General features: G+C 42.9%; 1 long non-coding RNA gene across 1 annotated transcript; it reads left to right on the forward strand.

Annotated features, from left to right (window-relative positions):
* The first annotated feature begins 9,763 nt into the window (after window positions 1-9,763).
* Window positions 9,764-14,462, forward strand: LOC136768605 (uncharacterized). The gene is made up of 2 exons (XR_010822000.1): window positions 9,764-9,825; window positions 13,993-14,462. It is a non-coding gene; the product is annotated as an uncharacterized LOC136768605 (long non-coding RNA).
* The last annotated feature ends 2,345 nt before the right edge of the window (window positions 14,463-16,807 follow it).

Raw genomic sequence — 16,807 nt, forward strand, 5'->3', positions numbered from 1 at the left:
AATCCCTCCTGAGATGTGTGCAAACCTGGTGGCCAACTACAAGAAACGTCTGACCTCTGTGATTGCCAACAAGGGTTTTGCCACCAAGTACTAAGTCGAAGGGGTCAAATACTTATTTCCCGCATTAACATGCAAATCAATTTATAACTTTTTTGAAATGCGTTTTTCTGGATTTGTTTGTTGTTATTCTGTCTCTCTCTGTTAAAATACACCTACCATTAAAATTATAGACTGATCATTTCTTTGTCAGTGGGCAAACGTACAAAATCAGCAGGGGATCAAATACTTTTTTCCCCTCACTGTACATGCATATATACATACTTAAATTATACAAATGTACACATGCTCATGCATATATATATAATGTATACATACATACTCACATGATTATACACCGATCAACCATAACATTATAACCACGTGCCTAATATTGTGTAGGTCCCCCTTTTGCCGCCAAAACAGCCCTGACTCATCAACTTTGAGGACAAAATGTTCACTTGCTGCCTAATATATCCCACCCACTGACAGGTGCCATGATAACGAGATTATCAGTGTTATTCACTTCACCTGTCAGTGGTCAATGATATGGCTGATCGGTGTAATTAAATTATAATAATATATTTAGGAAAATAATAGCTATAACCAGAGAATGAGGAATAAATATCTCAAATCAAAAGGATTTCTATGGCAGGAATGACCACAAGTGTCAGGTCTGTCATGGTGAACAGACTGGGCGTAAGGGGACCCAGGTGTGGAGAGAACACAATCCAGGCAGGGAGGTCGAGAGCCGGCAGACAGGTATAACAGAGGCAGTTCAGTAATCGAGGTCAGTAGAACAAGCAGAGGTCAAATCACAGACAAACAGGGCCATACAGGGAATCTGAGGTCATGGTCAAAAACAGGCAGGCAAAGGGTCAGATATCCGAAAAGCAGTGGTCAAGAGAAGGCAGAAGTCAAACACAGTGGCACTTTCACAATCAGCACACCACTTGAAAACAGATTACAACAATGACTTCACAATGATCCAGGCTTTGGCTAAGTTTAAATACACTGAGTGATGAGTGGGGCAATCAGGAACAGGTGACGGAGATAATTAAATAATGCAGTACTAGAATACCATGAAACAGGTGATGGGTGACATCTGGTGGTGAACTGAGGAAAGATCAGGCCGACAGCATGACAGCAAGTAAGTGCAGAGCAATGCTGAACTCTCCTCCTCTGTCCCAGCAGCGCCCCTGTGTGTCTCTCAGGCTGTGAGAGGCTCTAACAGGACTGACATTTTCTCTGGGTCTGTCATGTGTGAGAATTGTGGGAGGGAAAAGAAACGATTTTTTGGAAGAATATGTCCCTTATTTTAGCATATTTATTGAAGTGCAAGAGAAAGTGCATCTCTGTGTAAACCTCTCCTGTCTCACAGTGACCGCAGCGCCGGTCCTCTCTGTGTCCACCTCTCCTGTCTCACAGTGACCACAGCGCCGGTCCTCTCTGTGTAAACCTCTCCTGTCTCACAGTGACCGCAGCGCCGGTCCTCTCTGTGTCCACCTCTCCTGTCTCACAGTGACCGCAGCGCCGGTCCTCTCTGTGTCCACCTCTCCTGTCTCACAGTGACCGCAGCGCCGGTCCTCTCTGTGTCCACCTCTCCTGTCTCACAGTGACCGCAGCGCCGGTCCTCTCTGTGTCCACCTCTCCTGTCTCACAGTGACCGCAGCGCCAGTCCTCTCTGTGTCCACCTCTCCTGTCTCACAGTGACCACAGCGCCGGTCCTCTCTGTGTAAACCTCTCCTGTCTCACAGTGACCGCAGCGCCGGTCCTCTCTGTGTCCACCTCTCCTGTCTCACAGTGACCGCAGCGCCGGTCCTCTCTGTGTCCACCTCTCCTGTCTCACAGTGACCGCAGCGCCAGTCCTCTCTGTGTCCACCTCTCCTGTCTCACAGTGACCGCAGCGCCGGTCCTCTCTGTGTCCACCTCTCCTGTCTCACAGTGACCGCAGCGCCGGTCCTCTCTGTGTCCACCTCTCCTGTCAACCAGATGTGTCTCTGCTTCATATCTCTGACAGTGGAGAGATACTCTGCTGGGTGTATTCTCTCTTTGCAAGGTTGTTTTGTAATTTAATTTCTTTGCCCCAATGTTCCAGAGAGGAGTTCTTGATGTGTTCTGCAGTTTGTCTGACTCTGATTGGAGGCTGGTTAGCACTGCTGAGCTGAAGCTGCTTAGTGTTAGTGGGGTGAGTGCAGTGAGCTTCAGGGCCAGCTGGCTGAGGGGACTCTTTTCTGGGCTGAGCTCTTGGGTTGGCAGGACCTTGTGCTGGAGCAGGTCTGGGTCACTGTTCTTCAGATGTGTCCAGATTCTGACCTGCATGCCTGCTTTGGGCTTTTCTGTTGTACTTGTGATCTTCTTTTGTACAGTTTAGCTTGCAGGGTTTCCATTGGGTGTTGATCCAATTTACTGTAGTCCTGTTGACTGACTGAGCCCCATACCTCACTCACATACAGCTTGATCGGCTGGATGTCGCAGTCTATAATTTTGAACCAGATTCTGACAGGTATGTAGCTTCCTTTATATTGTGTTAAAAGCTCTGAAGAATCCCCTTTTAATTGCTCTCAGAAAAATCAGACTGTAGAGTAGATTGAATCAAACAGAGTCTTTATTCAAGCCGCTTGGAGAAAAGTAATACACACAGACACGCAGGTCTCTGTCCTTACTTCCCTAAAATCATAGAGATTACATGATGTTATATACATATTGCGATATCCTGGACAGGGTGCGTTTGAACCAATAAGGGGGAGACAACTCCCTATCTTATGATATCCTCACTATCTTCCTGATTAAGCTTAAACACAATGTTTTCTATTTTATGCCCAAATATGGAGACATATGTAGCCATTTCGCTATATTTATATTCCACACGTATCTAACGCATGTCTAGATAGGCAAAGGGGGGTCGTGTGCCCACTTCCCCATCTTCTTGTGGTTTTACAGAACGTACGTTCTGTACTAAAATTGTACTATGTGTCTGCAGAGAGATGCATCTGATACAGACCGGTAGAAGCTGGTCTCATTATGTAATCTTTGGTTACCTCATGTACGGGTGAGGTATTTGGGGCCTCTTCAAGCTCTTTGTGGTTCTTCTATTCATACATTCACTGCCACGTTAACGCTCACTGACGAACACTCTGAGTGTGTGTGTGTGTCCTTCTCATGATGTCTTTCAAAATGTCACACTTCTTTTGAGAGTTCCTCTCTCAACCAAAACATCTGAAAAGCAATAGTCAGTGTAATAGCAAAGCAGGCATCTTCACACAGTGTGAAAAACCTTCCCCCAAATAAGGTAGTGAACCAACTGTAGTGACAAGAACAGGAACACACGGGAGCAGTGACCGACTGTCGCTGGATTGAAACTGAAATGTTTTAACAGTCAGGATGGCAAGTCCACATACAATAGTCCGTAATACAAGTGTTTTCAGGCGGCGCTGACCGCTGCCTTCGACACACAGACCACCCATGAGCCCCTGCGCTGCACTGCTGCTGGCCTGCAGCTCTCACTGCTTGTTCACACCAACAATCCGCAGAGACAGTCAGTGTGAAGGAACACGATTCAGTTAACATGCATCCATTTACAAGTTAAATTAATTAATACATAAATACAGCAGATCTGGGTTTGCCTCTAAAACATAAGGACTGGTTTAATAAATGCATCCATAAACGCCATGACTGAGACGCGCACACTTTAGTTCAATTAAACCTGCTATATTGTATCTGGATGATTAATCGTGAAACGTGTGTATTTTATTTCAAATGTAACTTGCCCTGGTTAAGGACGTCTGCTAAGTAAATTATAAACACGGCAAAACGTATTGGACGTACTCACTGAATGGTGTGATGAGTATGAAAATGATGTGACTCATATGCTATGGCCTTCACAGTCACCAGATCTCAACCCAACTGAACACCTATGAACGTGTTAGACAGCACTCTCCACCACCATCATCAAAACACAAATGAGGGAATGGTGTTCATCCCTCCAGTAGAGTCCAGACACTTGTACAATCTGTGCCGAGAGCATTGAAGCTGTTCTGGCGGCTTGTGGAGACCAACACCTCACTGAGACACTTTATGTTGGGTTTTCTGTTAATTTGTCACCCATCTATATATATTTTCTGGTAGAAAAAATAATTTTAAATGGTTTTATCAGTTGAAATTCTGCTGGGGTTATCTATATGTGTCCTTGTGGATTAGTCTATGTGGGACAGACTAAAAGACCACTTAAGATTCGGATTGCTGAACACAAAGCAGCAATTAGAAATCAAATTGCAGAGTACTCTATAGCCAAACACTACATGAAGGCTGGATCTTCACCACACTCACTTCATTTTGTGGGTCTGGAGAAGATTAGACCTGAAAGAGGAGGGAATCTCGTAAATTTGCTACTGAGGAGAGAGGCATATAGGATATTGGCATTAAAGACATGAGAACCACTCTTAGAAGTAATGTGTTCAAATTCTACACAAAAACTGTTATTTTCTACACAATATGTGCAGGGTACAGTCTTTCTGCTAACACAATCGAAGTGTGTTATTTATTTCTAACCATAATACTCTGTGAAATGTATCTCAACCAATCACTTCCACATGCCCTTCGCTGGAGGACAGCGCTGAGCGTTTGAACTTTCTACAAAACTTGTTCTGTGGCCTCAAAATTATGAGAGTTGAGTATCATTATTGTAATCCTTAGTTTGAGTTCTGTTTGAGTTAATTTTACAATTTACGTCACCACCTATGGGGTGGTTAGGGGTGACACGCTTCACGACCATGCCACCTCCTTCATTAATGAGAGAGGACCTCGTTCACCTCCGTCAATTCTCTCCCCGGGCAATTTCAATCTAAAATACAGATAGCAGCAACCAGAGAATGTACAGTATTTAATTCACAGGAAAGTCCAATAACACAGGAAAAAAAACCTTCCCCTCAGAGGATATAAACAAGTCTCTTGTCTGCCGCGCTGCTGTTAAGACGAATTCAGTGACCGCTAGGATTCATGTGAAGTTACCCAGCTGTATAAATGTGTACAAATGTATTTTACTGGAGCAATGTAACCCTTGCTCAAGGGTACAACAGCATTGCATTGCACTGGTTATGAGTCCAGAGCCCTAACCACTACTCCACAGTTATGCCTACTTCCCTCCCCAGCCTACTTCCCTCCCAAGCCTACTTCCCTCTCCAGCCCTGCGCCTTGGTTTGGCTGTGGGTCATGTGGGCTGTGAGTGTCCTGCTCCGTGTGCTCAGTAGTAGGTTGCGCTGCTGACTGACCGTGTCTCTGGGTTTAACCAATTAGTAAGTGAAAATAAGTCATAATACATAAATAAATAAAAGTGATCAATCAACTGTTAATTGCCCGTCACGCCCCGCCCCTGACATTAACTGAAGTAATTCATTATCGTATTAGTACGGAAGAGCCCTGGGGGCATTGAAACAAAACCCCTCCGAAATTCAACTCAAAATTTTAACTTGAAATCTCTAAAGTCTGGGTTTAACATGAATTCTTGTTTAGATTTTTCTTTCACATGGCCCCAGGGCTCTTCCGTACATTAGATATGAAGACGACTATTATTAGTATTTTTTAATGTTTTTATTAAGGACACCTTATAGTAGTAGTATATAATAGTTATATACCCACCATTACAAAATAATATTCAAGTGCAATATGCCGGTAATGTAATGTTGTGGGGATTGTGAAGCCAGTCCTCAGTGACGCGGCGGGTCGCTCAGTGTTTATTTATGTATTATTTATGTATTCATTCGTGTTATTTAAACCTAAAATATCCAGATTTAGATGCTTAACAGATGTTAACTTCATTTATAAAGTGGATTATTCCACAGATGTTTAATGCATAATATGTTGTATATAAAAAAATTGTATATATATGTATATATATATTATTTGACATTACTCATTTTCAGAAAAGTTAAAAAGTACAATTAATTCAAATGATTGCATTTTTTTCTACTGTACTATGTCTTACAGTCTTACATAAATTGTTTGTGATTGTAATTTTGTTTTGTACTGAATAAAGAAGGTTTCTCTGTTTACATTAAACAACTACCACATAGTTTCCTTTGTTAAATTAATATTTTGTTTAGCTTAAATAAGCCAACGTGTTGAGTAAAACTAACATATTACAGTGTTCATGAAATAACACATTATTTGTGCTAATATTCCTACACAAAACCAACACATCTTCTGAGTAAAACTAACCCATAACTGTGTTCATAAAATAACACATTATTTGTGCTAATATTCCTACACACAACCTGTGTTAACTTTAACACAACATGTGTTGTCCGTAATCACACTCAGTAATGTGTTAAAAAACAGCACATCATGTGTTGTTTTTAACACATTTGTTCTAAGAGTGCACTGGGACTTAATGAGGATCTTCATTTTTGTCCTTTTATTTGAAAATGTATGTCTAACATGCTGGAATGAATTGCCAATTGTCTAATAATTGATTGAAAGAGTTACAAATTAATTTTAATGATTGTACTATATATATATTTTTTAAATGTAATTGCATGTAGAATTTGTCTTGTTTATAATGAAATGTTCACACTTTGTTGAAATAATTGTGAGTTTGCATGATTGTTAATTGAATATAGAATGATGGTGCTAATGATTCATTTATATCAGATGTATTGAAGAGATTCAGGAAGATAAGTCGAAACAAATAAGCATCATGATAAATTAAGTATTTTTTTGTGACATCGGTGAATGTGGCCTGTTTTTAGCCGGGAGCTGCTGTCCATCCTTCCTTGAATGGTTTTCCATTAGAGGACAATCTGTTTCATATATATACAGCTCTGGAAAAAATTAAGAGACCACTCCCAGTTCAGGACTCAGTGTTAAGTGGTCTCTGTATATGGTTGGTGCACTGGAAGTGGTCGGGCAGGCAGAGGTTGTTGATGTTTGCAACAGCGTGCTACTGTACTGTGTGTACACTGTGTTAGAGAGTGTGCTCAAGTGTACACACAACACACACAAAACTGAATTCGATAGCAGGCAAAAAAAGTTGTGGAAACAAAAGTAGCCCAAGTAAAAATACTTGAACTAAAGTAAGAGAATATAAACTCATTGTAGGTAATGAAAGAAAACACAATAGTTCATTCGGCCTCAGCATCCTATCTTTCTCATGCATGTTTTCCCTGCGCAGACAATGGGGTAAAAACCCCTGATGTGTCTTATCTACCCCTGGCAGGACTCCATAGCTCTGTCCCCACAAGCCTGGAGACGGTTTTCCCGTTCATAGGGATTTCTGTCATAGACCTTCCACTGCCATGCTGAGAAAAACTCCTCTATGTGGTACATGTTCTAATGGACACATAATGAGATTATAGTCTCTTACTTTAGTGTAAGTATTTTTACTTGGGCTACATTTGTTTCCCCAACTTTTCTTGTCTGCTGTCAAATTCTGAAAATAAAATAAAATGTAGGAAATTCAGTTTTGTGTGTGTTGTGTGTTCACTCGAGCCCACTGTCTAACACAATTGACACACAGTACAGTAACACACTGTTGCAAAGTGCAAGATTTATTCTGGAAATACAGAGGAAGCATGTTTTATGATCTCAGCTGTGTGAAATGGGTATTCGGTAGGGTCTGTTTATTTGAAGGCTTTTGAGTGACATTTAAAGGCGCATTTAGATGGAACAGAATATGTTTTTGAATAGAGTCTCATTTTGTCTGAGGTTTGGCCAGTATGGTCTGGGGTTTTTGTTTTGCGTTTATAGTTTTGAGAAAATAATTTCAGGAAATGTATGTAAAGGGTTGTGAAAAACTGTAATAGTGTTGAGTCTTAGTGACTGGAGTTTGGTATATTGAATGGCAGTGGTTTCTACCTGCACTGAAAAAAATGAATTGTGGGTCAAGCAAATTATACATAAGAACATTAAGAACATAAGAAAGTGTACAAACGAGAGGAGGCCATTCGCCCCATCGTGCTCGTTTGGTGTCCATTAATATCTAAGTGATCCAAGGATCCTATCCAGTCTGATTTTAAATGTTCACAAAGTTTCAGCTTCAGCCACATCGCTGGGGAGTTTGTTCAGATTGTGACGACTCTCTGTGTGAAGAAGCGTCTCCTGTTTTCTGTCTTGAATGCCTTGAAGTCCAATTTCCATTTGTGTCCCCGGGTGCATGTGTCCCTGCTGATCTGGAAAAGCTCCTCTGGTTTGATGTGGTCGATGCCTTTCATGATCTTGAAGACTTGGATCAAGTCCCCACGTAGTCTCCTCTGTTCCAGGGTGAAAAGGTTCAGTTCCTCAGTCTCTCAGTAGGACATTCCCTTCAGACCTGGAATAAGTCTGGTTGCTCTCCTCTGAACTGCCTCTAGAGCAGCGATATCTTTCTTGAAGTGTGGAGCCCAGAACTGCACACAGTATCCAGATGAGCTCTAACTAGTGCATTGTACAGTCTGAACATCACTGCCCTTGTTCTCAATTCTGCACTTTTGACAATATACCCTAACACTCTGTTTGACTTTTTTATTGCTTCCCCACATTGTTTGGATGGAGAAAGTGAGGAGTCCACATAGACTCCTAGGTCTTTCTCATGCGTTACTTCATCTAGTTCTGTTCCTCCCATACTGTAATTATAGTGGATTTTTTTGTTACCTGCATGTATTACCTTGCACTTGTCCACATTGAATTTCATCTGCCAGGTGTCGGCCCACAACTGAATATTATCTAAGTCCCTCTGAATAGCCTGTGCTGCCGAGATTGTATCTGCTGAGCCACCTATTTTAGTATCATCTACATATTTAATATTCTTAAATATTACTTTAAACATAGTTTTTTCTGCTTTTACTAAAATCACTTAAGTAAGACAAACTTAAATTGTGACAGATCAGAATTACTTAAAATATTTGAACAAAACAAGAAAAGTAAGTAAAATGAATAATAATTATAAACAAGTAATGTTTAATTCATTTATTTTAGTTTACCCAACTAAGTTAATGTTATTTGAGCCACGTAAATTGCTTGGTTTGATACCCACTATGTTCATGAATGTTGAATCCATGAGGATTTGTTGAAATGTAAGAGTAAGGTGGAAGAAACAGATTAAACACTGTTGGGTTGTCGTTGTATCAGTTACAGACCAGAGCAGACAAGGTAACTCAGGGGACTCAGGGGACTTTCCAGCCCCTTCACTGGCGCAGTTTCATGGCAATTCTGGTTTCATCCCAGTGCCAGACGCGGGCAGGAGAGAGACTCTGAGTCTCCAGGACCTCTTTATACAGGTTTACTAGCAGGGGTCAGGGCTGTCCCTTGTGCTTCTGTAATGCATTGATAATGGGAAGAGACGCCAGAGAGCCGGCCTTTGTCCAGCAATCTGACAGCAGCATTGACTCTTCAATGGTGGCTTTAGCTCCAACACAGCCCAGCAGCCCTGTGGACGTCTGGACATGCATGTACAAGAACTGTACACTTGTAAAACTATTTAATTTTGTTCTTTCATTTTATTAATGTATTTATTTACTTTGGTTTGGCAACACTTGTGTAAACTTGTCATGTCAATAATGATTGTTTTGAATTTGAGTGTGTCTGTATGTATATGTGTGTGTGTGTGTGTGTGTGTGTGTGTGAGCGAGTGTTAGAGAGAGAGAGGGTCAGTATGTGTTATAGAGATTGTGTTGAGTTGTGAAATTTGCGGTCAGTCCTTACTGGCTGAGCTCAGAGGGGCAGTATATAAGCACACAGACCCTCAGTGCTGCACTCACACTCGACCGCTTCAGACCAGACCCACCGCCAGCGACCTCTCTCTGCGTTTCTCTCCAGGTGAAGTGTCTCCATCTGAGCTTGTATCTTATCTCTGTTAAAACATGGATTGCTTGCTCTCTGTCTGTCATTCTGTCTCTTTCTCTCTCTGTGTGACTTTCTGTTTCCCTCTCTTCCTCTCTGAGTTTGTTAAAGCACACTTCACATGCACAGTAACCCTCTCTCTCCATCTCTCCTTCCCTCTGTCTCTCTCTCTCTCAATTTTCAATTCAAGGGTGCTTTATTGGCATGGCAAACAGTTTCGTAGTGTTGCCAAAGCAGTTGATATTATATACATACATTGAAAAATAATAAAAGGTAAGAAAAAAAAAATAAAAAATGAAACAGTAACATTATAATTTAAAAAAATAAAATCTTAATCGACATGTACATTTCCTTTATTTATAGTTATCAGGTTACAGCTGGTGCTCATGTATGTTTTCACAGTGAGCCCCTCAGGCTGTGGCAGGCGGCTACATATTGGGGCGGCCAGGGGGGCTGTATGTCCCTCCCCTAGGAGGATAGCTATTTTTTTTTCATTTATCAATTCAGAGAATGATTTTGTAATATTTATGAATTTATTAAAGAATGTTTCCCTTAATTTGGCATATTTATTGCAGTGGAGGAGGAAGTGCATCTCTGTCTCGACCTCTCCTGTCTCGCAGTGACCACAGCGCCGCTCCTCTCTGGGCAGCCAGCTCTGCCTGTGTCGGCCCGTCTCTCTGGCCAGGCTGTGGTCACTGAGCCTGTACTTGGTCAGGATCCGTCTCTGCTTCGTATCTCTGACAGTGAAGAGAGACTCTGCCAGGGTGTATTCTCTGTTTAGGGCCCGATAGCAATCCAGTTGACTTTGGGATTTGGTTTCATTGTTCCTATGTTCCAGATAGGAGGTTTTGGTTATTTTTATGATTTGGTTGACTCTAATTGGGGGCAGGTAAGCAGTGCTGACCTGAAGCTGGTCTCTGTTCGCAGTATTAGCGGGGGTCAGTGCCGTGAGCTTCAGGGCCAGCTGACTCAGGGGACTCTTTTCAGGGCTGAGCTCTTGGCTCTCTTGTACTGGAGTGAGTCTGACTCACTTTTCTTCAGGTGCATCCAGAATTTCAGTGCTCTTTTCTTTATATTAATGAGGGTTGGGAAGCGGCCTAATTCTGCCCTGCATGCGTGGTTTGGTGTGTTCCTGTGCACCTGCAGTATGTTTTTATACAGTTCAGCATGCAGGGTCTCTATTGGGTGTTTGTCCCACCTAGTGTAGTCCTGTTGACTGAGTGGACCCCATACTTCACTACCGTACAGCGCAATGGGCTGGATCACACTGTCAATTAGTTTGAACCAGATTTTGACTGGAATAGTAATTTTATAGAATCTTCTTCTGATTGCATAGAATGCTCTTCTTGCTTTGTCTTTGAGCGTCTTCACTGCCAGGTTAAAGCCCCCTGACGCACTAATAGTCAGGCCCAGGTAGGTGTAGTGTGAGGTGTGTTCTAGGGTAGTGTTATCTAGCGTGAAGTGGTATTTGTTTCCCTGAGGTCTGGCCTTTTTTTTGGAAAATCATGATCTTTGTCTTCTTCATGTTTACTGCCAGGGCCCAGGACTGACAGTACTGCTCTAGCAGTGCCAGGTTTTGCTGAAGCCCTTGCTCTGTGGGCGACAGCAAGACTAGGTCATCTGCATAGAGCAGGAATTTGACTTCTGTGTCATTTAGGGTGAGGCCAGGGGCATCAGACTGCTCCAACACCGTTGCCAACTCATTGATGTAGATGATGAACAGTGTTGGGCTCAGACTGCAGCCCTGCCTCACTCCCCGCCTCTGAGTGAAGAATTCTGTTCTTTTGTTGCCAATTTTTACTGCACATTTGTTTTCGGTGTACATTGATTTTATAATATCATAGACTTTACCCCCTACACCGCTTTGAAGAATTTTGTAATAAAGTCCCTCGTGCCAAATGGAGTCGAATGCCTTTTTGAAATCAATGAAACAGGCAAAGATTTTGCCTTTACTTTTTTGGTGGACGTGTTTGTCTATGAGGGTGTGCAGGGTGTAAATATGATCTGTAGTGCGGTGATTTGGGAGGAAGCCAATCTGACTCTTACTCAGGACACTGTGCTCGGTAAGGAAGGCCAGTATCCGGGCGTTGATGACTGCAGAACACCTTCCCCAGGTGACTGCTCACACAGATGCCCCGGTAGTTGTTAGGGTCGAATTTGTCTCCACTCTTATAGATTGGGGTGATCAGCCCCTGCTTCCAGATGTCAGGGAAGTAACCAGTACTGAGGACCATGTTGAACAATTTAAGCACAGCCTCCTGCAGTTGTGCGCTGCTGTGTTTGAGCATCTCAGTGCTGATGCTGTCCGGGCCGCAGGCTTTTCTGAGTGGAAGTGCCTGTAGCTTTTTAGATAGTTCCTGTAGGGTGATTGGAGGGTCAATTGGGTTTTGATTATCTTTAATTGATTGTTCGAGTAATTTCAGTTTTTCCCTGGTTTCAATTTGTTTGTGTGTCAGATCATTTTGTTGGATATCTTTATAAAGGTTTTCAAAGTATTTTTTCCAAATGGTTCTGTTTTGTATTGACAATTCTTGTTGGTTTGTTGAATTTAAATTGTTCCACATTTCCCAGAACTGGTTTTGGTCAACAGATTTCTCTATGTCTGTGAGTGTTTTGTTTGTGTGTTTCTGTTTTTTATTTTTAAGGGTGTGTTTGTAGTGTTTTAGGGTCTCACAGTACTGCTGGCGTAGTTCTGTGTCTTGTGGTTGATGATGTTTTTGATTGGATAGGTGCCTTAAATTTGTTCGTATTGATTTACACTCATCATCAAACCATGTCTGTGTGTGTGTGTGATTCTGGTTAGTCTTTTTCTTTGTCTTTTTAAGATTTGCCATTGTGGCTGCAATTTGATATATTTGATTGATATCATTTATGGCCAGATTTAGTCCTGTCACGTCAGGCTGGTACTGTGAGCTGAGGAAAGTGTTGATGATGTCTGTTATTTCTGTAGAACTGATTGCTTTGTTAAATTCCTCTGTGCTGTTTGGAGCCCATCTGTATGTTTGATTAAGGTTGTACAGCTTACTGGGCTGTGTCTGTGTGTTGCTGGCCTGACTTCTTCTTTTCAGGAACACTGTGATTTGGTTGTGGTCTGACGGGGGGTTTGCTGCCTGACAGTGAATGCACTGATGAAGGAGGGGTTCATGTCAGTGAGGGCGTAGTCGACTACATTAGTCCCAAGAGCTGAGCAATACGTGAACCTCCCTAAAGAGTCCCCTCTGATCCTGCCATTAAGGATGTACAGGCCCATGGGTTGGCAGAGATGCACTAACTCTCTCCCGTTCTTGTTCACCGCCCCGTCGGGGTTGTTCCTCTGGGTTGTGGTGGGGGTGAGGTACAGAGGGGCCTGGCCGAACACGTGGCTGTTTCCCTGTGTGTCGATGCAGTCGGGCTCGGTGCCTGTCCGGGCATTGAAGTCCCCACAGAGCAGCACATTCCCCTGGGCCTGGAAATGGCTGATCTCTGTGTGGAGGGTGTTAAAAAATTACTCATTGTAATAGGGGGATTCAGAGGGGGGGGTATACGCTGCACACAGGTATATATAGTTCTCACACTGGGCTATTCCCTTCTTAATTTGAAGCCATGTGTGCGTTGGGCCCTGTTTGACTGGGCTGATGTGGTTGGCCAGCTCCTCTTTGTACCACACTATGATCCCCCCAGAGTCCCTGCCACGCCGCACTGTGCTCAGTTTAATTGAGGGCACAATAACCTCCCTGTAGCCCAGGGGGCAGTGTGTGGGCACCTCTGCACGGCACCATGTCTCCAACAGAACTATGATATCTAATTTCTTAATGCTTTTAATGAATTCAGGGTCTGTGCTCTTTAGCCCGAAAGCCGAGGAGTTCAGACCCTGAATGTTCCAGCAGCTGACTGTAAATGAGCTCATTTTAGCTAACATATAATAATTATTAGTTTTATGTAAAGTATGGTTACATTGTATGTACACAGGTATTTATTTTTAATTATTTACAAGTGGGGTTGTCCGTCCCTACCCGAGTGCTCTGGCTCAGCTCAGCAGTCTGGAGCAGATGAGGCTGAGCAGCTGCTTGATCTCCCCCAGCTCGGTGGGGCTCATACTTTCAGTGACACTCTCTCTCTCTCTCTCTCTCTCTCTCTCTCTCTCTCTCTGTCTTGTCTCCCCAGGTGAAGATGTTGATGTCAGTGCTGTGTGTGTTGGCTGTGCTGGCGATCGGCCCCGGCCAGAGCCAGCCCTGCGTCAACCGAGTACCTATAGGTCGATACAATACATTCCTCACCAGGCACGTTCCGTCAGGCATGCCCAAGACCAACAACATACAGCGATGGAGACGCTTCTTAATTTCCAGGGGACTCTGTGGCCGAGTCCCAACCCAGACCTTCATTGACTCGTCTCGGGCGAACGTCGACAACGTTTGCAGGGCAGGAGGCAGGAGATTCTCGCAGAACAACCAGGGGAACCTGTGTGTGAGCGCTAACATGTTCACAGTGTACAGCGTGCGGAGCAGCAACATACGCAGGAGGTGTAGTGTCACTAGAGTCAGTCGTACCCAGAGCTTCATCACGCTGGCCTGCGACAACATCAACAACCTCTGCCGGCCCGACCACTTCCAGACCACCAACAACCGGCCCAATGCAGCGAACGGACGCTGCCAGTGATTCTAACATCATGCATGTGTATTATTGTGATTTAGTTTTCTGTTTCCCCACAATAACCAGCAATAATGATCGATGATTTCCTGTGAGATCTTATGCTTTTAAAACTGTTTCTGTGATTTTAACTATCTCTGCCTTTACACTGTCTCTCTGCTGTGTGACGCGCTGGGTGTGTCAGTCTCCTGAGAGCTGCGTCTCTCACTCTGACACCCCCCGCTGTCTCTGTCCTGCATCACAGAAAGTATAAAATATATAAAATAAAGTATTTTGCAGAGCAGCTGGAGTTGTGGAGAGTGTTGTGTAACAGAGGACTGGGCTGTATAGCACACAGGGCCTGGGGGGGCACTAGAGTGGACACAGAGGTCAGCAATAATACAGTCAGTGCTACTCACAAGATCACTGGAAAATTATGTATGAATACAAATATTTAATTCATTGTCGGGAAAAGATTCAACATTTTGATTCCTAACTATATAAGCTTGCAAAGCCTTGAAATTTGCTTCAGTAAAAGTCTGTACCTGAATCTTTGAGTTGGACAGATAGCAGGGGGGTCAAGTTCAGGTGTGAGGTTATAAATTCACACAGACGTGGGATATACAGCTCTGGAAAAAAAACATTCCAGAGCTGTATACACTCACCTAAAGGATTATTAGGAACACCATACTAATACTGTGTTTGACCCCCTTTCGCCTTCAGAACTGCCTTAATTCTACGTGGCATTGATTCAACAAGGTGCTGAAAGCATTCTTTAGAAATGTTGGCCCATATTGATAGGATAGCATCTTGCAGTTGATGGAGATTTGTGGGATGCACATCCAGGGCACGAAGCTCCCGTTCCACCACATCCCAAAGATGCTCTATTGGGTTGAGATCTGGTGACTGTGGGGGCCAGTTTAGTACAGTGAACTCATTGTCATGTTCAAGAAACCAAGTTGAAATGATTCGACCTTTGTGACATGGTGCATTATCCTGCTGGAAGTAGCCATCAGAGGATGGGTACATGGTGGTCATAAAGGGATGGACATGGTCAGAAACAATGCTCAGGTAGGCCGTGGCATTTAAACGATGCCCAATTGGCACTAAGGGGCCTAAAGTGTGCCAAGAAAACATCCCCCACACCATTACACCACCACCACCAGCCTGCAAAGTGGTAACAAGGCATGATGGATCCATGTTCTCATTCTGTTTACGCCAAATTCTGACTCTACCATCTGAATGTCTCAACAGAAATCGAGACTCATCAGACCAGGCAACATTTTTCCAGTCTTCAACTTTCCAATTTTGGTGAGCTTGTGCAAATTGTAGCCTCTTTTTCCTATTTGTAGTGGAGATGAGTGGTACCCGGTGGGGTCTTCTGCTGTTGTAGCCCATCCGCCTCAAGGTTGTACGGGTTGTGGCTTCACAAATGCTTTGCTGCATACCTCGGTTGTAACGAGTGGTTATTTCAGTCAAAGTTGCTCTTCTATCATCTTGAATCAGTCGGCCCATTCTCCTCTGACCTCTAGCATCAACAAGGCATTTTCGCCCACAGGACTGCCGCATACTGGATGTTTTTCCCTTTTCACACCATTCTTTGTAAACCCTAGAAATGGTTGTGCGTGAAAATCCCAGTAACTGAGCAGATTGTGAAATACTCAGACCGGCCCGTCTGGCACCAACAACCATGCCACGCTCAAAATTGCTTAAATCACCTTTCTTTCCCATTCAGACATTCAGTTTGGAGTTCAGGAGATTGTCTTGACCAGGACCACACCCCTAAATGCATTGAAGCAACTGCCATGTGATTGGTTGGTTAGATAATTGCATTAATGAGAAATTGAACAGGTGTTCCTAATAATGCTTTAGGTGAGTGTATATATGAAACAGATTGTCCTCTAATGGAAAACCATTCAAGGAAGGATGGACAGCAGCTCCCGGCTAAAAACAGGCCACATTCACCGATGTCACAAAAAAATACTTAATTTATCATGATGCTTATTTGTTTCGACTTATCTTCCTGAATCTCTTCAATACATCTGATATAAATGAATCATTAGCACCATCATTCTATATTCAACTAACAATCATGCAAACTCACTATTATTTCAACAAAGTGTGAACATTTCATTATAAGCAAGACAAATTCTACATGCAATTACATTTAAAAACTATATATATAGTACAATCATTAATATTAATTTGTAACTCTTTCAATCAATTATTAGACAATTGGCAATTAATTCCAGCATGTTAGACATACATTTTCAAATAAAAGGACAAAAATGAAGATCCTCATTAAGTCCCGGTGCACTCTTAGAACAAATGTGTTAAAAACAACACATGATGT

This window comes from Amia ocellicauda, chromosome 14 (assembly GCF_036373705.1).
Source record: "Amia ocellicauda isolate fAmiCal2 chromosome 14, fAmiCal2.hap1, whole genome shotgun sequence".
Lineage (NCBI taxonomy): Eukaryota > Metazoa > Chordata > Actinopteri > Amiiformes > Amiidae > Amia > Amia ocellicauda.